The sequence below is a fragment of the Arachis ipaensis genome, chromosome B10, assembly GCF_059453495.1.
Source record: "Arachis ipaensis isolate K30076 ecotype BB chromosome B10, ASM5945349v1, whole genome shotgun sequence".
NCBI lineage: Eukaryota > Viridiplantae > Streptophyta > Magnoliopsida > Fabales > Fabaceae > Arachis > Arachis ipaensis.
Window position 1 is genome coordinate 118447013 of NC_142435.1, and position 24374 is coordinate 118471386.

The 24374-nt window shown below is 40.3% G+C and overlaps 2 non-coding genes across 2 annotated transcripts; both read right to left on the reverse strand.

The window, feature by feature from the left end:
- Window positions 1-757: 757 nt before the first annotated feature.
- On the reverse strand, window positions 758-865 carry LOC148581462 (small nucleolar RNA R71). The gene has a single exon (XR_015896694.1). It is a non-coding gene; the product is annotated as a small nucleolar RNA R71 (small nucleolar RNA).
- Window positions 866-4556: 3691 nt separating this feature from the next.
- Window positions 4557-4664, reverse strand: LOC148581463 (small nucleolar RNA R71). Its single transcript, XR_015896312.1, has one exon. It is a non-coding gene; the product is annotated as a small nucleolar RNA R71 (small nucleolar RNA).
- Window positions 4665-24374: the final 19710 nt, after the last annotated feature.

Consider the following 24374-nt stretch of genomic DNA (forward strand, 5'->3'; position numbering starts at 1 on the left):
ATTAAATTTCTAAATTCTCTCTCTCATCTCCTTCTATTTATTTATTCATCTACTAACACTTCTCTTCCATCCAAAAATTCGAACACCACCTCCCTCTCTGTGTTCGAGTTTTCCCTCTTCTCTTCCTTACATGACATTCTTTTCTTCTTCTACTCACACAAAGGAACCTCTCTCTACTGAGGCAAAGAGGATCCCTATTATTTTCTGTTTTCTTCTTTTTCATATGAGCAGGAGCATGGACAAGAACATTCTTGTTGAAGCAGATTCTGAACCTGAAAGGACTCTGAAAAGAAAACTAAGAGAAGCTAAAATACAACAATCCAGAGACAACCTTACAGGAATTTTCGAACAGGAAGAGGAGATGGTAGCCGAAAATAATAATAATGCAAGGAGGATGCTTGGTGACTTTACTGCACCTAATTCCAATTTACATGGAAGAAGCATCTCCATTCCTGCCATTGGAGCAAACAATTTTGAGCTGAAACCTCAATTAGTTTCTCTGACGCAGCAGAACTGCAAGTTTCATGGACTTCCATCTGAAGATCCTTTTCAGTTCTTAACTGAATTCTTGTATATATGTGACATTGTTAAGACCAATGGGGTTGATCCCGAGGTCTACATGCTTATACTTTTCCCGTTTGCTGTAAGAGACAGAGCTAGAGTGTAGTTGGACTCTCAACCCAAAGATATCCTGAACTCTTGGGATAAGGTGGTCACGGCTTTCTTAGCCAAGTTCTTTCCTCCTCAAAAGCTGAGTAAGCTTAGAATGGATGTTCAAACCTTCAGACAGAAAGAAGGTGAATCCCTCTATGAAGCTTGGGAGAGATATAAGCAACTGACCAAAAAGTATCCTTCTGACATGCTTTCAGAATAGACTATTCTGGATAAATTCTATGATGGTCTGTCTGAATTAGCTAAGATGTCATTGGATACTTCTGCAGGTGGATCCATTCACCTAAAAAAAATGCCTGCAGAAGCTCAAGAACTCATTGACATAGTTGCTAATAACCAGTTCATGTACACTTCTGAGAGGAATCCTGTGAGTAATGGGACGCCTCAGAAGAAGGGAGTTCTTGAAATTGATACTCTGAATGCCATATTGGCTCAGAACAAAATATTGACTCAGCAAGTCAATATGATTTCTCAGAGTCTGAATGGAATGCAAGCTGCATCCAACAGTACTCAAGAGGCATCTTCTGAGGAAGAAGCTTATGATCTTGAGAACCCTGCAATAGCAGAGGTGAATTACATGGGTGAACCCTATGGAAACACCTATAATCTCTCATGGAGAAATCACCCAAATCTCTCATGAAAGGATAAAAAAAAGCCTCAACAAGGCTTTAATAATGGTGGAAGAAACAGGCTTAGCAATAGCAAGCCTTTTCCATCATCCACTCAGCAAAAGACAGAGAGTTCTGAGCAGAATTCATCTAGCTTGGCAAATATAGTCTCTGATCTATCTAAGGCCACTCTAAGTTTCATGAATGAAACAAGGTCCTCCATTAGAAATTTGGAAGCACAAGTGGGCCAGCTAAGTAAAAGGATCACTGAAATCCCTCCTAGTACTTTCCCAAGCAATACAGAAGAAAACCCAAAAGGAGCATGCAAGGCCATTGAATTGATCATCATGGCCGAACCTACAAGGGAGGGAGAGGACGTGAATCCCAGTGAGGAAGACCTCCTGGGACGTCCAGAGATCAATAAGGAGTTTCCCTTTGAGGAACCAAGGGACTCTGAGGCTCATCTGGAGACCATAGAGATTCCATTAAACCTCCTTATGCCATTCATGAGCTCTGATGAGTATTCTTCTGAAGAGAATGAAGATGTTACTGAAGAGCAAGTTGCCAAGTACCTTGGTGCAATCATGAAGCTGAATGCCAAATTATTTGGTAATGAGACTTGGGAAGATGAACCTCCCTTGCTCACCATTGAACTGAGTGATCTGAATCAACTGAAATTGCCTCAGAAGAAACAGGATCCTGGAAAGTTCTTAATACCTTGCACCATAGGCACCATGACCTTTGAGAATGCTCTGTGTGACCTTGGGTCAGGGATAAACCTCATGCCCCTCTCTGTAATAGAGAAACTGGGAATCTTTGAGGTGCAAGCTGCTAGAATCTCATTAGAGATGGCAGACAACTCAAGAAAACAGGCTTATGGTCAAGTAGAGGACGTGTTAGTAAAGGTTGAAGGCCTTTACATCCCTGCTGATTTCATAATCCTGGATACTGGGAAGGATGAGGATAAATCCATCATTCTTGGAAGACCCTTCCTAGCCACAGCAAGAGCTGTGATTGATGTGGACAGAGGAGAATTGATCCTTCAACTGAATGAGGAATCCCTTGTGTTTAAAACTCAAAGATCTCCTTCTGTAACCATGGAGAGGAAGCATGAAAAACTTCTCTCAGTGCAGAGTCAACCAAAGCCCCCACAATCAAACTCTAAGTTTGGTGTTGGGAGGCCTCAACCAAACTCTAAGTTTGGTGTTGAACTCCCATATCCAAACTCTAAGTTTGGTGTTGGGAGTCTATAAAATTGACCTGATCACCTGTGTGGCTCCATGAGAGCCCACTGTCAAGCTATTGACATTAAAGAAAAGCTTGTTGGGAGGCAACCCAATGTTATTTAATCATTTTTATTTTATTTTCTCTTTGTTATTTCATTTTTTATTAGGTTGATGATCATATGGAGTCACAAAAACTACTGAAAAAATCAAAAACAGAATGAAAAACAGCATTGAAAATAGAACACCCTGGAGGAAGGGCTTACTGGCATTTAAACGCCAGTAAGGAGCATCTGGCTGGCGTTTAACGCCAGAACAGAGCATGAAACTGGCGTTAAACGCCAGAAATAAGCAGCAGTCTGGCGTTTAAACGCCAAGATTGCACCCAGAGGAAAGCTGGCGTTAAACGCCAGAAACAAGCATCAGACTGGCGTTTAACGCCAGAAACATGCACCATACTGGCGTTCAACGCCAGAAACATGCTGCAGACTGGCGTTGAACGCTCAAAACAAGCATGGAAGTGGCATTTAACGCCAGAAACATACTGCAGTCTGGCGTTAAACGCCTGGATTGCATATATAGGGCGTTTTACACGCCTCAAAGGTGAAGGGATGAGAAATCCTCAAACACCTCAGGATCTGTGGACCCCACAGAATTCCCTCAGGATCTGTGGACCCCACTGGATCCCCACCTACTTCTTCTCTCCTTTTCACACCTTTTCATAAGTCTCTTCCCTAAATACCCCTCACCAATCAACTCAATCACTCTTTCCCATCACCTCTTCACCACTCACATCCATCCTCTCTTCCCCAAAAAACCCCAATTTCCCTCCCAAACCCAACCCTAAATGGCCGAACCCTAACCCCTCCCCACTCTTATATAAACCCCTCATTCATTCTTCATTTTCACACAACACAACCCTCTCTTCTTCCACTTGGCCGAAACCACTTCTCCCTCCATCTCCTCCATTCTCTTCTTCTTCTTCTACTTCTTCTTCTACCTCTTATCTTTTTAAAATTGATTTTCAAATCCTTTTCAATCAATCTTATCTTTTTGTTTCAATCATATCTTTTTCAATTTCAATCATATCTTTTTCAAAAACAAATTTCAAATCTCTTTTAATCAATCATATCTTTTTGTTTCAATCATATCTTTTTCAAAACTGCCCAACTAACTCTCTACATTTAATTTTCGAAAATCCCTTCCCTCTTTTTTAAAATTTCGTTTTGATTAACTAATTGTTTTAATTTTAATTTAATTTAATTTCAATTTTAATTTTTGAATTTTAAATTTAAATTTAAAATATTTTTATTTTATTTTGTTAAATTTTCGAATTCTTCTCTCATCTCTAATCTCCTTCTATTTATTTATTCATCCATTAACACTTCTATCCTCACCCCTGTGTTTGGATTCTCATCTTTTCCTTCTTCTATTCTTACTTTCTTCTACTCACATAAAGGAATCTCTATACTGTGACATAGAGGATTCCATATTTTCTTTTCTGCTTTCTTCTTCTTTTTCATATGAGCAGGAACAAAGATAAGAACATTCTTGTTGAAGCTGATCCTGAACCTGAAAGGACTTTGAAAGGAAGCTAAGGGAAGCTAAAGCACAACTCTCTGGAGAAAATCTGACAAAAATTTTCGAAAAAGAAGAAGATATGGCCGAAAATAATAACAATGCAAGGAGGATGCTTGGTGACTTCACTGCACCTAATTCCAATTTACATGGAAGAAGCATCTCAATCCCTGCCATTGGAGCAAACAATTTTGAGCTTAAATCTCAATTAGTTTCTCTGATGCAACAGAACTACAAGTTTTATGGACTTCCATCTGAAGATCTTTTTCAGTTCTTGACTGAATTCTTGCAAATCTGTGATACGGTTAAGACCAATGGGGTTGATCCCGAGGTCTACAGGCATATACTTTTCTCGTTTGCTGTAAGAGACAGAGCTAGAGTATGGTTGGACTCTCAACCTAAAGATAGCCTGAACTCTTGGGATAAGCTGGTCACGGCTTTCTTAGCCAAGCTCTTTCCTCCTCAAAAGCTTAGTAAGCTTAGAGTGGATATTCAAACCTTCAGACAGAAAGAAGGTGAATCCCCCTATGAAGCTTGGGAGAGATATAAGCAACTGACCAAAAAGTGTCCTTCTGACATGCTTTCAGAATGGACCATTCTGGATATATTCTATGATGGTCTATCTGAACTATCAAAGATGTCATTGGACCATTCTGCAGATGGATCCATTCACCTAAAGAAAATGCCTGCAGAAGCTCAAGAACTCATTGACATGGTTGCTAATAACCCGTTCATGTACACTTCTGAGAGGAATCCTGTAAGTAATGGAACGCTTCAGAAAAAGGGAGTTCTTGAAATTGATACTCTGAATGCCATATTGGCTCAGAACAAAATATTGACTCAGCAAGTCAATATGATTTCTCAGAGTCTGAATGGAATGCAAGATGCATCCAACAGTACTCAAGAGGCATCTTCTGAAGAAGAAGCTTATGATCCTGAGAATCCTGCAATAGCAGAGGTGAATTATATGGGTGAACCCTATGGAAACACCATTAATCCCTCATGGAGAAATCACCCAAATCTCTCATGGAAGGATCAACAAAAGCCTCAACAAGGCTTTAATAATGGTGGAAGAAACAGGTTTAATAATAGCAAGCCTTTTCCATCATCCACTCAGCAAAAGACAGAGAGTTCTGAGTAGACCCCATCTAGCTTGGCAAACATAGTCTCTGATCTATCTAAGGCCATTCTAAGTTTCATGAATGAAACAAGGTCTTCCATTAAAAATTTGGAAGCACAAGTGGGCCAGCTGAGTAAAAGAATCACTGAAACCCCTCCTAGTACTCTCCCAAGCAATACAGAAGAAAATCCAAAAGGAGAGTGCAAGGCCATTGAATTGATCATCATGGCCGAACCTACAAGGGAGGGAGAGGACGTGAACTCCAGTGAGGAAGACCTCCTGGGACGTCCAGAGATCAATAAGGAGTTTCCCTCTGAGGAACCAAGGGACTCTGAGGCTCATCTGGAGACCATAGAGATTCCATTAAACCTCCTTATGCCATTCATGAGCTCTGATGAGTATTCTTCTTCTGAAGAGAATGAAGATGTTACTGAAGAGCAAGTTGCCAAGTACCTTGGTGCAATCATGAAGCTGAATGCCAAATTATTTGGCAATGAGACTTGGGAAGATGAACCTCCCTTGCTCACCATTGAACTGAGTGATCTGAATCAACTGAAATTGCCTCAGAAGAAACAGGATCCTGGGAAGTTCTTAATACCTTGCACCATAGGCACCATGACCTTTGAGAATGCTCTGTGTGACCTTGGGTCAGGGATAAACCTCATGCCCCTCTCTGTAATGGAGAAACTGGGAATCTTTAAGGTGCAAGCTGCCAGAATCTCATTAGAGATGGCAGACAACTCAAGAAAACAGGCTTATGGTCAAGTAGAGGACGTGTTAGTAAAGGTTGAAGGCCTTTACATCCCTGCTGATTTCATAATCCTGGATACTGGGAAGGATGAGGATAAATCCATCATTCTTGGAAGACCCTTCCTAGCCACAGCAAGAGCTGTGATTGATGTGGACAGAAGAGAATTGATCTTTCAACTGAATGAGGAATCCCTTGTGTTTAAAACTCAAGGATCTCCTTCTGTAACCATGGAGAGGAAGCATGAAAAGCTTCTTTCACTGCAGAGTCAACCAAAGTCCCCACAGTCAAACTCTAAGTTTGGTGTTGGAAGGTCCCAACCTTGCTCTGATTATCTGTGAGGCTCCATGAGAGCTTACTGTCAAGCTATTGACATTAAAGAAGCGCTTGTTGGGAGGCAACCCAATGTTATTTAATCATTTTTATTTTATTTTATCTTTGTTATTTCATGTTTTATTAGGTTGATGATCTTGTGGAGTCACAAAAACTACTGAAAAATCGAAAACAGAATGAAAAACAGCATTGAAAATAGCACACCCTGGAGGAAGGGCTTACTGGCGTTTAAACGCCAGTAAGGAGCATCTGGCTGGCGTTTAAACGTCAGTAACGCCAGAACAGAGCATGAAACTGGCATTAAATGCCAGAAACAAGCAGCAGCATGGCGTTTAAATGCCAGGATTGCACCCAGAGGAAAGCTGGCATTAAACGCCAGAAACAAGCATCAGACTGGCGTTTAACGCCAGAAACATGCACCATACTGGCGTTCAACGCCAGAAACATGCTATAGACTGGCGTTGAACGCCCAAAACAAGCAAGGAAGCGGCGTTTAACGCCAGAAACATGCTGCAGTCTGGCGTTAAACGCCAGGATTGCATATATAGGGCGTTTTACACGTCTAAAAGGTGCAGGGATGAGAAATCCTTAAACACCTCAGGATCTGTGGACCCCACAGGATCCCCACCTACTTCTTCTCTTCTCTTCACACCTTTTCATAACTCTCTTCCCCAAATACCCCTCACCAATCAACTCAATCACTCTTCCCCATCACCTCTTCACCAATCACATCCATCATCTCTTCCCCAAAACCCCACCTACCTTTAAATTCAAAATAATTTCCCTCCCAACCCCAACCCTAAATGGCCAAACCCTAAACCCCTCCCCACTCCTATATAAAACCCTCATTCCCTCTTCATTTTCACACAACAAAACCCTCTCTTCTTCCCCTTGGCCGAAACCATCTCTCTCTCCCTCTTCTCCATTTTTCTTCTTCTTCTACTTCCTTCTTTCTTCTTTTGCTCGGGGACGAGCAACCATTTTAAGTTTGGTGTGGTAAAAGCATAGCTTTTTATTTTTCCATAACCATTCATGGCACCTAAGGCCAGAGAAACCTCTAGAAAGAGGAAAGAGAAGGCAATTGCTTCCACCTCTGAGTCATGGGAGATGGAGAGATTCATCTCTAAGGTCCATCAAGACCACTTCTATGAAGTTGTGGCCAAGAAAAAAGTGATCCCTGAGGTTCCTTTCAAACTCAAAAAGAATGAGTATCCGGAGATCCAACTTGAGATTCAAAGAAGAGGTTGGGAAGTTCTCACCAACCCCATTCAACAAGTCGGGATCCTAATGGTTCAAGAGTTCTATGCAAACGCATGGATCACAAGGAACCATGATCAAAGTGTGAACCCAAATCCAAAGCATTGGCTTACTATGGTTCGGGAAAAATACTTAGATTTCAGTACGGAAAATATAAGGCTGGCGTTCAACTTGCCAATGATGAAAGAAAACACACGCCCCTACACAAGAAGGGTTAACTTTGATCAAAGGTTGGACCAAGTCCTCATAAACATATGTGAGGAAGGAGCTCAATGGAAAATTGACTCAAGAGGCAAGCCGGTTCAACTAAGAAGGCATGACCTCAAACTAGTGGCTAGAAGATGGCTAGACTTCATTCAACGCTCAATCATTCCTACTAGGAACCGGTCTGAAGTTACTATAGACCGAGCCATCATGATCCATAGTATCATGATTGGAGAGGAGGTAGAAGTTCATGAGATTATACCTCAAGAACTTTACAAGGTAGCTGACAAGTCCTCCATTTGGGCAAGGATAGCCTTTTCTCACCTCATATGCCACCTCTGCAATTCATTTGGAATTGACATAGAGGGAGATATCCTCATTGAAGAGGATAAGGCCATCACTAGAAAAAGGATGGAGCAAACAAGAGATCATGGACCTCAACATGAGCATGAGGAAATTCCTCACCATGAAATTCCTGAGATGCCTCAGGGGATGCACTTTCCTCCACAGAATTATTGAGAACAAATCAACACTTCCCTAGGAGAATTAAGTTCCAATATGGGACAACTAAGGGTGGAGCACCATGAGCACTCCATCATCCTCCATGAAATTAGAGAAGATCAAAGAGCTATGAGGGAGGAGCAAGAAAGACAAGGAAGAGACATAGAGGAGCTCAAGAGCACCATTGGTTCTTCAAGAAGAGGAAGACGCCACCCTCACTAAGGTGGACTCATTCCTTAATCTCCTTGTTTATTTATTTTCCTGTTTTTCGATTTTTGAGCTTTATGTTTTATTTATGTTTGTGTCTTTACTATATGATCACTAGTGTCTAAGTGTCTATGCCTTAAAGTTATGAATATGAATCCATCACCTCTCTTAAATGAAAATTGTTTTAATTACAAAAGAACATGAAATACATGGCTTCGAATTCATCCTTGAAACTAGTTTAATTATTTTGATGTGGTGACAATACTTTTTGTTTTCTGAATGAATGCTTGAACAGTGCATATGTCTTTTGAAGTTGATGTTTAATGAATGTTAAATACGTTGGCTCTTGAAGAATAAGGAAAAAGGAGAAATGTTATTTGATAATGTAAAAAATCATAAAAATGATTCTTGAAGCAAGAAAAAGCAGTGAATACAGAAAGCTTGCGGAAAAAAAATAGCGAAAAAAAAGGATAAAGAAAAAGAAAAAGCAAGCAGAAAAAGCCAAAAGCTCTTTAAACCAAAAGGCAAGAGCAAAAAGCCAATAGCCCTTAAAACCAAAAGGCAAGGGTAAATAAAAAGGATCCAAGGCTTTGAGCATCAGTGGATAGGAGGGCCTAAAGGAATAAAATCCTGGCTTAAGCGGCTAAACCAAGCTGTCCCTAGCCATGTGCTTGTGGCATGAAGGTGTCAAGTGAAAACTTGAGACTGAGCGGTTAAAGTCAAGGTCCAAAGAAAAAACAGAGTGTGCTTAAGAACCCTAGACACCTCTAATTGGGGACTTTAGCAAAGCTGAGTACCAATCTGAAAAGGTTCACCCAGTTATGTGTCTGTGGCATTTATGTATCCGGTGGTAATACTGGAAAACAAAGTGCTTAGGGCCACGGCCAAGACTCATAAAGTAGCTGTGCTCAAGAATCAACATACTGAACTAGGAGAATCAATAACACTATCTGAACTCTGAGTTCCTATAGATGCCAATCATTCTGAACCTCAATGGATAAAGTGAGATGCCAAAACTATTCAAGAGGCAAAAAGCTACAAGTCCCGCTCATCTGATTGGAGCTAAGTTTCATTGATATTTTGGAATTTATAGTATATTCTCTTCTTTTTATCCTATTTGATTTTCAGTTGCTTGGGGACAAGCAACAATTTAAGTTTGGTGTTATGATGAGCGGATAATTTATACGCTTTTTGGCATTATTTTTACATAGTTTTCAGTATGATTGAGTTAGTTTTTAGTATATTTTTATTAGTTTTTAATTAAAATTCATATTTCTGGACTTTATTATGAGTTCGTGTGTTTTTCTGTGATTTCAGGTAATTTCTAGCTGAAATTGAGGGACTTGAGAAAAATCTGATTCAAGCTGAAAAAGGACTGCTGATGCTGTTGGATTCTGACCTCTCTGCACTCGGAATGGATTTTCTGGAGCTACAGAACTCCAAATGGCGCGCTCTCAATTGCGTTGGAAGGTAGACATCTAGGGCTTTCCAGCAATATATAATAGTCCATACTTTGAAAAAGGATAGACGATTTAAACAGGCGTTCAGAGCCAGTTCCATGCTGCATTCTGGAGTCAAACGCCAGAAACAGGTTGCAAAGTGGAGTTCAACACCAGAAACAGGCTACAAACTGGCGTTCAACTCCAAGAGAAGCCTCTACATGTGGAAAGCTCAATGTTCAGCCCAAGCACACACCAAGTGGGCCCCAGAAGTGGATTTCTGCATCATTTACTCAATTCTGCAAACTCTAGTAACTAGTTTAGTATAAATAGGACTTTTTACTATTATGTTTATATCTTTGGATTATCCTTGGATCATCTTTGATCAGTTTTATACTATCTTAGACTTTTGTGAGGGCTGGCCATTCGGCCATGCCTGAACATTTATCACTTGTGTATTTTCAACGGTAGAGTTTTTACACACCATAGATTAAGGTGTGGAGCTCTGCTGTTCCTCAAAGATTAATGCAAAGTACTACTGTTTTTCTATTCAATTCAACTTATTCCGCTTCTAAGATATTCATTCGCACTTCAATATGATGGATGTGATGATCGTGACAGTCATCATCATTCTCAACTTATGAACGCGTGCCTGACAACGACTTCCGTTCTACCTTAGATTGAATGGATATCTCTTGGATATCTAATACAGGGGACCAAGTCCGAGTTATTAGTGTCTTCGTGGTATATGTTAGAACCCATGGACGGCCATTCTTGAGAATCCGAAAAGTCTAAACCTTGTCTGTGGTATTCCGAGTAGGATTCAGGGATTGAATGACTGTGACGAGCTTCAAACTCGCGAGTGCTGGGCGTAGTGACAGACCCAAAAGGATCAATAGATCCTATTCCAGTATGATCGAGAACCGACAGATGATTAGCCATGCAGTGACAGCGCATTGGACCATTTTCAATGAGAGGACAGGTGGCCATTAACAACGGTGATGCCTAACATACAGCTTGCCATGGAAAGGAGTAGGAAGGATTGGATGAAGACAGCAGGAAAGCAGAGGTTCAGAGGGACGAAAGCATCTCTATACGCTTATCTGAAATTCTCACTAATGAATTACATAAGTACCACTATCCTATTTTATATTTTATTTATCTTTTACTTATTAATTTATAAAATCAGTTGAATCTGCCTGACTGAGATTTACAAGGTGACCATAGCTTGCTTCAAGCCGACAATCTCCGTGGGATCGACCCTTAGTCACGTAAGGTTTATTACTTGGACGACCCAGTGCACTTGCTTGTTAGCTGTACGAAGTTGTGAAACAGAATTAAGAATATGAACGTGCGTATTGAGTTTTTAGCACCGTTACAAAGGAAGAAACGATCACGATTTCGCACACCACCTGGCTTTAGAAAATTCAGAAAGCAAGCAAGAATATAGGATAGGGATGCAATGTATTCGGCTTACTGTATTAATGAGGATAAAGCAAATGTCAACAAGAATGCTAATGTATGTGCAGTTATATAGGCATTGGCAACACTCAATTAAGATCCGATGAAACAAAATAGTATCGAACAGGAATGGAACAGCAGTGAATAGCAACATCAACAGCACAGCAATTTTAGAATTGCAAAACAGATAAAGCAAGCAGCAAGAAGGGCACAATTATCAGACCTAAATCCACTAACCACATCCTAGCTACCTAACCACCTAAAATCCACTACGAACATGCATATCTAACTATCCTAATTTGAACAGAATTGAAAAATATGCAAACTAACAAACTGGAACGGGAAAGAAATCAGAGTGCAATGGAACCTGGTGTGCGCAGTGAAAGAAATTGAAAGAAGAGAGAGGGTGGTGCTGTGGTGGCGCTGGTGGGTGGCACGGCGGTGCTGCAGCGGCACAAGGGGGTGCGGCCGGTTCTGGTGGTGGTGCGGTGGTGGCGGACCTTTGGATGGGTGACGGGGCAGGGTTGAGAAAAGGAAGAGAAGGGAGAGAAGAAAAGGAGGGAGGGGGTAATGGTGGCGGCGTGGTCGTTGATGGTGGCGGTGCAGTGAGGGGTTGTCGATGGTGGTGGTGCGGTGGGCTGGGCGGCGGTGGCAGTGGGAGGTTGGAGGGAGAAGAGAGGGATGGAGGTGGAACGTTTGGGTAGGAGGGGGAAAAAGGTGACGCTGGGGTTAGGGTTTCCGCATTGGGGGGGTAAGTGATTTCAAATCCACGCAGACGCATCGGTCACGCGAGAGCGTGGATGGGGCAGAAGTGCAATGACGCGAAAGCATCATTGACGCGAACGCGTGAATGAGGGATAATGAAAATGACGCATATGCGTCGACTAGAATTGTGCTAAACGCACAAATCCAGCGTCGTTTTGGCACAACTCTCTGTTTCAATTGAGGGGGCAAAAATTTTCACGCGACGCGTAAGCATCGCCACACCCACGCGTGGTTTATGTAAGTGAAAATGACGCGTACACATCGTTGACGCATACGCGTGGCCCAAATTATGCCTAACACATACCAGCCGCACGATTTCAGCCCAACTTTCTGGGCGTTGGATGGCGACGTCGATTTGAAATCGATGCCCACGCGTGGCCCATGCGCACGCGTGGTATGTTTTTTTAATAGAAAACGCAAAATGCAAAATGCATATACTTATGTGGATGTTATGAATGATGCCATGAAAAATAAAATAAAATAAAACTAAAAACAAACAAAACAAAATAAAATTAAAATTGAAAAGGAATGATCATACCATGGTGGGTTGTCTCGCACCTAGCACTTTTAGTTAAAGTCCTTAAGTTGGACATTTGTTGAACTCCTTGTTATGGTGGCTTGTGCTTGAACTCATCCAGAAATCTCCACCAACGTTTGCAATTCCAATAACTTCCGGGGTCCCAAACTACGCACGTAAAGCCTTCGAGCAAGTTAAAGCAGGTTTTCAGGCTCCAGGGGTGTTGATTATCAGAATGAATCCCAGGATCCCAAACCTTGCTTTTGTACCCATCTTTGTCTTGATCTACATCTTTCCAGCAGGGCAGTACACAACCTGAATTTCCACTGAGATACCCAAACATCTTTCGAAACCCTTTAACTCCAGCTCTATACCAATCCTTGCACATCCAATTGGAGCATGGAACCGTATTTAATTGTGGATACCAACTTCTATTACTAACCATCTCTCTCTTACTCTTAAAGCCGCAAAGAGCTCTAAGCTGGCCATCTGTTTCAAGCAAGCCATATTCAAGTGGGAAAGTAAAGATGAAGGCTAAGGATTTTACCCCCTTGAAGTTTGTATTAGGTGGTAATAGTTGTGGAAGAGGTGTTTCCAGTGGTTCTTCAAGCTCCACTTCCTTGTGCTCCTCTGTGAATTCTTCCATTTCCTGACAAACCTCTTCAACTGCAACTACGTCTTGATCAAAGTCTTCAATTTATTCCTCATCACTCAAGTCATAAGTTGGAGGTTGAGAAAAGTCTACCTCCACATCATCCTCATATTCACTTGGGGAAGATTCTTCTAGCTCAAAGAGTTCAATTGTGACTGCAAGGTCATCATTAGGAGAGCTTGGTTCGTGATCATCATTACCAAGGAAACTTGCTTCTTGATCTGTTCCGTCCATTTCTTCATAAGGTACATACTTTGGGGGATGTGCACTATCCTCCTTAGCATCAGTTGCAAATTTCTTGGCAGAATTCTCTACAATTCTTGATTTCCATGGAGGTTCAGCATCTTCTAAGTCTTCAACCAATTCTTCTTCTTTGATAATTCCAGCTTCCTCCACTTGTTCCAGTACAAAGTCATGCTCCTTACTATCCACCGGAGCTTCTAGTGTCTCCTTCGTACTAGGGGCTAATCGATTTATCGCTTGCTCCATTTGATTAAGGGTTGCATGAAATTAGTTTACTGTGTCCTTGAGACGATCCTGTGATTCATGGTTCGACGGACATGGATATGGTGCATATGGAAGTGGGGTTCTTGGAAGTAATTGGATTGGAATTGGGGCGGGTACGGGTTAAGGTCATATGAAGGTGAACGGTTGTGGTTGGCTTGTGAGTATGGTGGTTCAAAGCTATGTTGAGGAGGTGGTTTATAGGCGTATAATGGGGCTTGTTGGTAACTGGTGCACGAAATTGTGATCTCTGGTAATGGCTCCAAAGGCTTGGTGCTCTAATCTCAATTCATAATTTGTCACAACTTCGATACAACTAACCAGCAAGTGCACTGGGTCGTCCAAGTAATAAACCTTACGTGAGTAAGGGTCGATCCCACGGAGATTGTTGGTATGAAGCAAGCTATGGTCACCTTGTAAATCTCAGTCAGGCGGTTATAAAATAGTTATGAAGTTTTCGAAAATAATATAATAAAATAAGGATAGAAATACTTATGTAAATCATTGGTGAGAATTTCAGATAAGCGCATAGAGATGCTTTCGTTCCTCTGAACCTCTGCTTTTCTGCTGTCTTCATCCAATCAGTCTTACTCCTTTCTATGGCTAGCTTTTTGTAAGGATGTCACCGGTGCCAATGGCTACTTTCAATCCTCTCGGAAAAATGGTCCAAATGCTCTGTCACAGCACGGCTAATCGTCTGGAGGCATCACCCTTGTCGATGGTTGCATCCTATTCCTCTCTGTGAAAATGGTCCGATGCGCTGTCACTGCATGGCTAATCATCTTTGAGGTTCTCGATCATACTGGAATAGAATTTACTATCCTTTTGCGTCTGTCACTACGCCCAGCACTTGCGAGTTTGAAGTTCGTCACCGTCATTCAATCCCAGAGTCCTACTCGGAATACCACAGACAAGGTTTAGACTTTTCGGACTCTTATGAATGACTCCATCAATCTAGCTTATACCACGAAGATTCTGATTAAGAGATCCAAGAGATATTCATTCAATCTAAGGTAGAACGGATGTGGTTGTCAGGCACGCGTTCATAGGGAATGATGATGATTGTCACGTTCATCACATTCAGGTTGAAGTGCGAATGAATATCTTAGAAGCGGAATAAGTTGAATTGAATAGAAAACAGTAGTACTTTGCATTAATCTTTGAGGAATAGCAGAGTCCCACACCTTAATTTATGGAGTGTAGAAACTCTACCGTTTGAAACTACATAATTGAAAGGTCCAGGCATGGCCGAATGGCCAACCCCCAAAACATGATCACAGGATCAAAAATACAATCCAGGATTCCTAATACAATAGTAAAAAGTCCTATTTATAATAAACTAGCTACTAGGGTTTACAGAAGTAAGTAATTGATGCATAAATCCACTTCTGGGGCCCACTTGGTGTGTGCTTGGGCTGAGCTTGAAGTCTACACGTGGAGAGGTCATTCTTGGAGTTGAACGCCAGCTTTTGTACTATTTTGGGCGTTGAACTCCACTTTGCAACTTGTTTTTGGCGCTGGACGCCAGAATTGGGCAGAGAGCTGGCGTTGAACGCCAGTTTGTGTCGTCTAAACTTGTACAAAGTATGGACTATTATATATTGCTGGAAAGCCCTGGATGTCTACTTTCCAACGCAATTGGAAGCGCGCCATTTTGAGTTCTTTAGCTCCAGAAAATCTATTTTGAGTGCAGGGAGGTCAGAATCCAACAGCATCAGCAGTTCTTCTTCAACCTCTGAATCTGATTTTTGCTCAAGTCCCTCAATTTCAGCCAGAAAATACCTGAAATCATAGAAAAACACACAAACTCATAGTAAAGTCAAGAAATGTGAATTTAACATAAAAACTAATGAAAACATCCCTAAAAGTAACCAGATTCTACTAAAAACATACTAAAAACAATGCCAAAAAGCGTATAAATTATCCGCTCATCACAACACCAAACTTAAATTGTTGCTTGTCCCCAAGCAACTGAAAATCAAATAGGATAAAAAGAAGAGAATATACTACAAATTCCAAACTATCAATGAAACATAGCTCCAATCAGATGAGCGGGACTTGTAGCTTTTTGCCTCTTGAATAGTTTTGGCATCTCACTTTATCCATTGAGGTTCAGAATGATTGGCATCTATAGGAACTCAGAGTTCAGATAGTGTTATTGATTCTCCTAGTTTAGTATGATGATTCTTGAACACAGCTATTTTATGAGTCTTGGTCGTGGCCCTAAGCACTTTGTTTTTCAGTATTACCACCGGATACATAAATGCCACAAACACATAACTGGGTGAACCTTTTCAGATTGTGACTCAGCTTTGCTAGAGTCCCCAATTAGAGGTGTCCAGGGTTCTTAAGCACACTCTCTTTTTTTTTTTTTGCTTTGGACCTTGACTTTAACCGCTCAGTCTCAAGTTTTCACTTGACACCTACACGCCACAAGCACATGGTTAGGGACAGCTTGGTTTAGCCGCTTAGGCTAGGATTTTATTCCTTTAGGCCCTCTTATCCACTGATGCTCAAAGCCTTGGGATCCTTTTTATTTGCCCTTGCCTTTTGGTTTTAAGGGTTATTGGCTTTTTGCTCTTGCCTCTTGGTTTTAAGAGCTTTTGGCTTTTTCTGCTTGCTTTTTCTTTCTAATTTTTTTTCGCCTATATTTTTTTTTCTCTGCAAGCTTTGTTCTTTGCTGCTTTTTCTTACTTCAAGAATCATTTTTATGATTTTTCAGATTATCAAATAACATGTCTCCTTGTCATCATTCTTTCAAGAGCCAACATATTTAACATTCTAAAACAACAACTTCAAAAGACATATGCATTGTTCAAGCATTCATTCAGAAAACAAGAAGCATTGTCTCCACATCAATATAATTAAACTAAGTTCAAGGATAAATTCGAAACTCATGTACTTCTTGTTCTTTTGAATTAAAACATTTTTTATTTAAGAGAGGTGATGGATTCATAGGACATTCATAACTTTAAGACATAGTTACTAACTACTACTGATCATGTAATGAAGACACAAACATAGATAAGCACATAACATAGAAAACGAAAAACAGAAGAAATAAGAACAAGGAATGAATCCACCTTAGTGATGGTGGCGTTTCCTTCTTGAGGAACCAATGATGTCCTTAAGCTCTTCTATGTCTCTTCCTTGTCTTTGTTGCTCCTCCTTCATTGCTTTTTGATCTTCTCTAATTTCAAGAAGGATGATGGAGTGCTCTTGATGTTCCACCCTTAATTGTCCCATGTTGGAACTTAATTCTCCTAGGGAAGTGTTGATTTGCTCCCAATAGTTTTGTGGAGGAAGATGCATTTGAGGCATCTCCGGGATCTCATGGTCATGAGCTTCATACGCCTCTTGAGCTCCATGAATGGGCTCTCTTGCTTGCTCCATCTTTTTCTTAGTGATGGGCTTCTCTTCCTCAATGTGAATGTCTCCTTCTATGAAAGCTCCAGCTGAGTAACATAGATGGAAAATAAGATGAGGAAAAGCTAGCCTTGCCCCAGGGGAGGGCTTTTCGGCTATTTTGTAGAGTTCAAGGGAGATGACTTCATGAACTTCTACTTCCTCTCCAATCATGATGCTATGGATCATGATGGCCCGATCCACAGTAACTTCAGATCGGTTGCTAGTAGGGATGATGGAGCGTTGGATGAACTCTAACCATCCTCTAGCTACAGGCTTGAGGTCCAGTCTTCTTAGTTGAACCGGCTTGCCTTTGGAGTCAATCTTCCATTGAGCTCCTTTCACACATATGTCCATGAAGACTTGGTCCAACCTTTGATTAAAGTTGACCCTTCTAGTGTAGGGGCGTTCATCTCCTTGAATCATAGGCAAGTTAAACGCCAACCTCACATTCTCCGGGATAAAATCTAAGTATTTCCCCCGAACCATTGTAACATAATTCTTTGGATTCGGGTTCTTACTTTGATCATGGTTCCTAGTGATCCATGCATTGGCATAGAACTCTTGAACCATTAGGATGCCGACTTGTTGGATGGGGTTTGTTAGAACTTCCCAACCTCTTCTTTGAATTTCATGTCGGATCTCCGAATACTCATTTCTCTTGAGTTTGAAAGGGACCTCAGGGATCACCTTCTTCTTGGCCACAACATCATAGAAGTGGTCTTGATGAGCTTTGGAGATGAATCTTTCCATCTCCCATGACTCAGAGGTGGAAGTTTTTGTCTTCCCTTTTCCTTTTCTAGAGGATTCTCCGGTCTTAGGTGCCATCAATGGTAATGGAAAAACAAAAAGCTTTTGCTTTTACCACACCAAACTTAGAATATTGCTCGCCCTCAAGCAAGAAAAGAAAGAATTAGATAAAGAAGAAGAAGAAAATATGGAGAAGAGGGGGGAGGTGTGTTTCGGCCAAGAAGGGAAAGAGAGGGTTGTGTTGTGTGAAAATGAAGAAGAATGGAAGGCTTTATATAGGGAAGGGAGGGGGGTTAAGGTTCGGCCATATGGGTGGGTTTGGGTCGGAAATTGATTTTGAATTTTGAAGGTAGGTGGAGTTTATTGGGTAGGTTTATGGGGAAGAGTGGGTGGATGTGAGTGGTGAAGGGTTAATAGGGAAGAGGGATGGAGGTGATAGGTGAAGGGTTTTGGGGAAGAGTGTTTATTGGGAATAGAGGATGATTGAGAAGAGAGAAGAGAGTGAGTGGAGGTAGGTGGGGATCCTGTGGGGTCCACAGATTCTGAGATGATCCTGTAGGGTCCACAGATCCTGAGGTGTTTAAGGATTTACAACCTTGCACCAAATTAGGCATGTAAAATGCCCTTGCACACAACTCTGGGCGTTCAGCGCCAGGTTGGTGCCCATTTTGGGCGTTCAACGCCCATTTGTTGCCTATTTCTGGTGTTGAACACCAGAACCATGCTTGTTCTGGGCGTTCAGCGCCAGCTCTTCTCCAGGGTGCAATTCTGGCGTTCAGCGCCCAGATGCTGCCCATTTTGGGCGTTCAACGCCCAGATACTGCCCATTTTGGGCGTTCAGCGCCAGAACCATGCTCTGTTCTGGCATTGAACGCCAGACAGGTGCTTCCTCCAGGGTGTGATTTTTCTTCCGCTGTTTTTGATTCTGTTTCTAAATTTTTCGTTTATTTTGTGACTCCACATGATCATGAACCTAAGAAAACATGAAAAACAAAAATAAAATTAGATAAATAAACATTGGGTTGCCTCCCAACAAGCGCTTCTTTAATGTCAATAGCTTAATAGTGGGCTCTCATGGAGCCTCACAGATGTGCAGAGCTTTGTTGAGACCTCCCAACACCAAACTTGGAGTTTGGATATGGGGGTTTGACACCAAACTTAGAGTTTGACTGTGGGGGCTTTGTTTGACTCTGCTTTGAGAGAAGCTTTTTATGCTTCCTCTCCATGGATGCAGAGAGAGATCCTTGAGTTGTAAACACAAGGTTGTCCTTATTTATTTGAAGGATCAATTCTCCTCTGTCCACATCAATCACAGCTCTTGCTGTGGCTAAGAAAGGTCTTCCAAGGATGATGAATTCATCCCCATCCTTCCCAGTATCTAGGACTATGAAATCAGTAGGGATGTAAAGGCCTTCAACCTTTACTAACACGTCCTCTACTTGTCCATAAGCCTGTTTTCTTGAATTGTCTGCCATTTCTAATGAGATTTTTGCAGCTTGCACCCCAAAGATTCCCAGTTTCTCTATTACAGAGAGGGGCATGAGGTTTATCCCTGAACCAAGGTCACACAGAGCCTTAAAGATTATGGTGCCTATGGTACAAGGTATTAAGAACTTTCCAAGATCCTGTTTCTTCTGAGGCAATGTCAGTTGATCCAGATCACTTAGTTCATTGGTGAACAAGGGAGGTTCATCTTCCCAAGTTTCAATGCCAAATAATTTGGCATTCAGCTTCATGATTGCACCAAGGAACTTGGCAGCTTGCTCTTCAGTGACATCCTCATTCTCTTCAGAAGAGGAATACTCATCAGAGCTCATGAAGGGCATAAGGAGGTTCAATGGAATCTCTATGGTCTCTAGATGAGCCTCAGATTCCTTTGGTTCCTCAGAGGAAAACTCCTTATTGATCACTGGACGTCCCAGGAGGTCTTCCTCACTGGGATTCACGTCCTCCTCTCCCTCTTTGGGTTCGGCCATTTTGGTAATATCAATGGCCTTGCACTCTCTCTTTGGATTTTCTTCTGTATTGCTTGGGAGTGTACTAAGAGGGATTTCAGTGATCCTTTTACTCAGCTGGCCCAATTGTGCTTCCAAATTTCTAATGGAAGACCTTGTTTCATTCATGAAACTTACAGTGGCCTTGGATAGATCAGAGACTAAGTTTGCTAAATTAGAGGTACTTTGTTCAGAGTTCTCTGTCTATTGCTGAGTGGATGATGGAAAAGGCTTGCTATTGCTAAACCTGTTTCTTCCACCATTATTAAAGCCTTGTTGAGGCCTTTGATCCTTCCATGAGAGATTTGGATGATTTCTCCATGATGGATTATAGGTGTTTCCATAAGGTTCACCTGAGTAATTTACCTCTACTATTGCAGGGTTCTCAGGATCATAAGCTTCTTCTTCGGAAGATGCCTCTTGAGTACTGTTGGATGCAGCTTGCATTCCATTCAGACTCTGAGAAATCATATTGACTTGCTGAGTCAATATTTTATTCTGAGCCAGTATGGCATTCAGAGTATCAATTTCAAGAACTCCCTTCTTCTGAGGCGTCCCATTACTCACAAGATTCCTCTCAGAAGTGTACATGAACTGGTTATTAGCAACCATGTCAATGAGTTCTTGAGCTTCTGCAGGCGTTTTCTTTAGGTGAATGGATCCACCTGCAGAAGTATCCAATGACATCTTTGATAGCTCAGATAAACCATCATAGAATATATCCAGGATGGTTCATTCTGAAAGCATGTCAGAAGGACACTTTTTGGTCAGCTGCTTGTATCTTTCCCAAGCTTCATAGAGGGATTCACCTTCTTTTTGTCTGAAGGTTTGAACATCCACTCTAAGCTTGCTCAGCTTTTGAGGAGGAAAGAACTTGGCTAAGAAAGCCGTGACCAGCTTATCCCAAGAGTTCAGGCTGTCTTTGGGTTGAGAGTCCAACCCCACTCTAGCTCTGTCTCTTACAGCAAAAGGGAAAAGCATGAGCCTGTAGACTTCAGGATCTACTCCATTAGTCTTAACAGTATCACAGATCTGCAAGAATTCAGTTAAAAACTGAAAAGGATCTTCAGATGGAAGTCTATGAAACTTGCAGTTCTGCTGCATCAGAGAAACTAGCTGAGGTTTCAGCTCAAAATTGTTTGCTCCAATAGCAGGAATGGAGATGCTTCTTCCATGTAAATTGGAATTAGGTGCAGTGAAGTCACCAAGCATCCTCCTTGCATTATTATTATTTTTGGCTGCCATCTTCTCTTCCTGTTAAAAAATTTTTGTAAGGTTATCTCTGGATTGTTGTAATTTAGCTTCTCTTAGTTTCTTTTTCAGAGTCCTTTCAGGTTCTGGATCTGCTTCAACAAGAATATTCTTGTCTTTGCTCCTGCTCATATGAAAAAGAGGGACAGAAAAAATAATAATAATAGGGGTCCTTTTTACCACAGTATAAAGGTCCTTGTGTAAGTAGAAGAAGAGAAAATTCGAACACGGATGGAAGAGGGGGTTCGAATTTTTGGTGAGATGAAGTGTTAGTAGATGAATAAATAAATAGAAGGAGATGAGAGAGGGAAGTGAATTTTCGAAAATAATTTTTGAAAAAGAGTTAGTGATTTTTGAAAATAGTTTTTGAAAAAGGTTAGTAGTTTTCGAAAATTAAAATCAAAAATTAAAATAATTAGTTAATTAAAAAGAAATTTTGGAAAAGAGGGAAGATATTTTCGAAAATTAGAGAGAGAGAGTTAGTTAGGTAGTTTTAAAAAAAAGATAAGAAATAAACAAAAAGTTAGTTAGTTAGTTGAAACAAATTTTGAAAAGATAAGAAGTTAGGAAGTTAGAAAAGATATTTTGAAATCAAATTTTTGAAAAAGATAAGATAAGAAGATATTTTTGAAAAGATATGATTGAAATTAGTTTTGAAAAAGATTTGATTTTTAAAATCACAATTAATAACTTGATCCACAAGAAATCACAAGATATGATTCTAGAACTCAAAGTTTGAATCTTTCTTAACAAGCAAGTAACAAACTTGAAATTTTTGAATCAAAACATTAATTGTTATTGTTATTTTCGAAAATTTGATATAAAAATAAGAAAAAGATTTTTGAAAAATATTTTTAGAATTTTCGAAAATAACTAAGAAAAATGGAAAAGATTTGAATTTTGAAAAAGATTTTGAAAAAGATAAGATTTTTAAATTGAAAATTTGATTTGACTCATAGAAACAACTAGATTTTTTTTTTTTTACATTTTTGAAAAAGTCAAATCTAATTTTCGAAATTTTAAGAGAGAAAAAGGGAAAGATATTTTTTTAATTTTTTTGAATTTTTATGATGAGAGAGAAAAACACTAAAAAATGCTCAATGCATGGAAATTTTAGATCAAAACAATGAATGCATGCAAGAATGCTATGAATGTCAAGATGAACACCAAGAACACTTTAAATGTCATGATGAACATCAAGACTTATTTTTTTTTGAAAATTTTTATATGCAAAGAAAACATGCAAGACACCAAACTTAGAAATCTTTCATGTTTAGACTCTATGAATGCAAGAATGCATATGAAAAACAAGAAAAGACACAAAACATGAAAACATCAAGATCAAACAAGAAGACTTAACAAGAACAACTTGAAGATCATGAAGAACACTATGAATGCATGAATTTTTCGAAAAATGCAAGATGAATATGCAATTGACACCAAACTTTCAACTTGACTCAAGACTCAAACAAGAAACATGAAATATTTTTTTTTGGATTTTTATGATTTTATGATTTTTTTTGTATTTTCTTTTAATTTTTTTTCGAAAATCATTTTGAAAAAAAAATAAGGATTCCAAAATTTTTAATATGAATTCCAGGAATCTTATGCTCTTTAGTCGAAAGCTCCAATCAAAGGGTCAGGCATGGCTTAATAGCCAGCCAAGCTTTAGTATGTAAATTACATCCATTGAGGTGATTAGTTGAAGACCAATCCCAAAGCAGTTTGGGTATGGCTTTACAGCCAGATAGGATTCAACATGTTTCATGAAACACTAGAATTCATTCTTAAAAATTCTGAAGAAAAGAAAGAAAAAAAAAATATTTTTGAAAACATTTTTATTATTTTTAAAAATTTTTTTTCAAAAACAAATGAGAATTTGTGAAAGATTTTTGAAAATTTTTTGAAAACAAAACAAAAAGAAAATTACCTAATCTGAGCAACAAGATGAACCGTCAGTTGTCCAAACTCGAACGATCCCCGGAAACGACGCCAAAAACTTGGTGTTGTTGCCGGATCAAAACTTGGCACTGATGTTACCGGACCAAAATCTTGCCAAAAACTCAAACAATCCCTGGCAACGGCACTAAAAACTTGGTGCACAAAATTGTGATCTCTGGTAATGGCTCCAAAGGCTTGGTGCTCTAATCTCAATTCATAATTTGTCACAACTTCGATACAACTAACCAACAAGTGTACTGGGTCGTCCAAGTAATAAACCTTACGTGAGTAAGGGTTGATCCTACGGAGATTGTTGGTAAGAAGCAAGCTATGGTCACCTTGTAAATCTCAGTCAGGCGGATATAAAATAGTTATGAAGTTTTCGAAAATAATATAATAAAATAAGGATAGAAATACTTATGTAAATCATTGGTGAGAATTTCAGATAAGCGCATAGAGATGCTTTCGTTCCTCTGAACCTCTGCTTTCCTGCTGTCTTCATCCAATCAGTCTTACTCCTTTCTATGGCTGGCTTTTTGTAAGGATGTCACCGGTGCCAATGGCTACTTTCAATCCTCTCGGGAAAATGGTCCAAATGCTCTGTCACAGCACGGCGTCTGGAGGCATCACCCTTGTCGATGGTTGCATCCTATTCCTCTCTGTGAAAATGGTCCGATGCGCTGTCACTGCATGGCTAATCATCTTTGAGGTTCTCGATCATACTGGAATAGAATTTACTATCCTTTTGCGTCTGTCACTACGCCCAGCACTTGCGAGTTTGAAGTTCGTCACAGTCATTCAATCCCAGAGTGCTACTCGGAATACCACGGACAAGGTTTAGACTTTCCGGACTCTCATGAATGCCGCCATCAATCTAGCTTATACCACGAAGATTCTGATTAAGAGATCCAAGAGATATTCATTCAATCTAAGGTAGAACGGAAGTGGTTGTCAGACACGCGTTCATAGGGAATAATGATGATTGTCACGTTCATCACATTCAGGTTGAAGTGCGAATGAATATCTTAGAAGCGGAACGAGTTGAATTGAATAGAAAACAGTAGTACTTTGCATTAATCTTTGAGGAACAGCAGAGCTCCACACCTTAATCTATGGAGTGTAGAAACTCTACCGTTTGAAAATACATAATTGAAAGGTCCAGGCATGGCCGAATGGCCAGCCCCTAAAACGTGATCATAGGATCAAAAATACAATCCAGGATTCCTAATACAATAGTAAAAAGT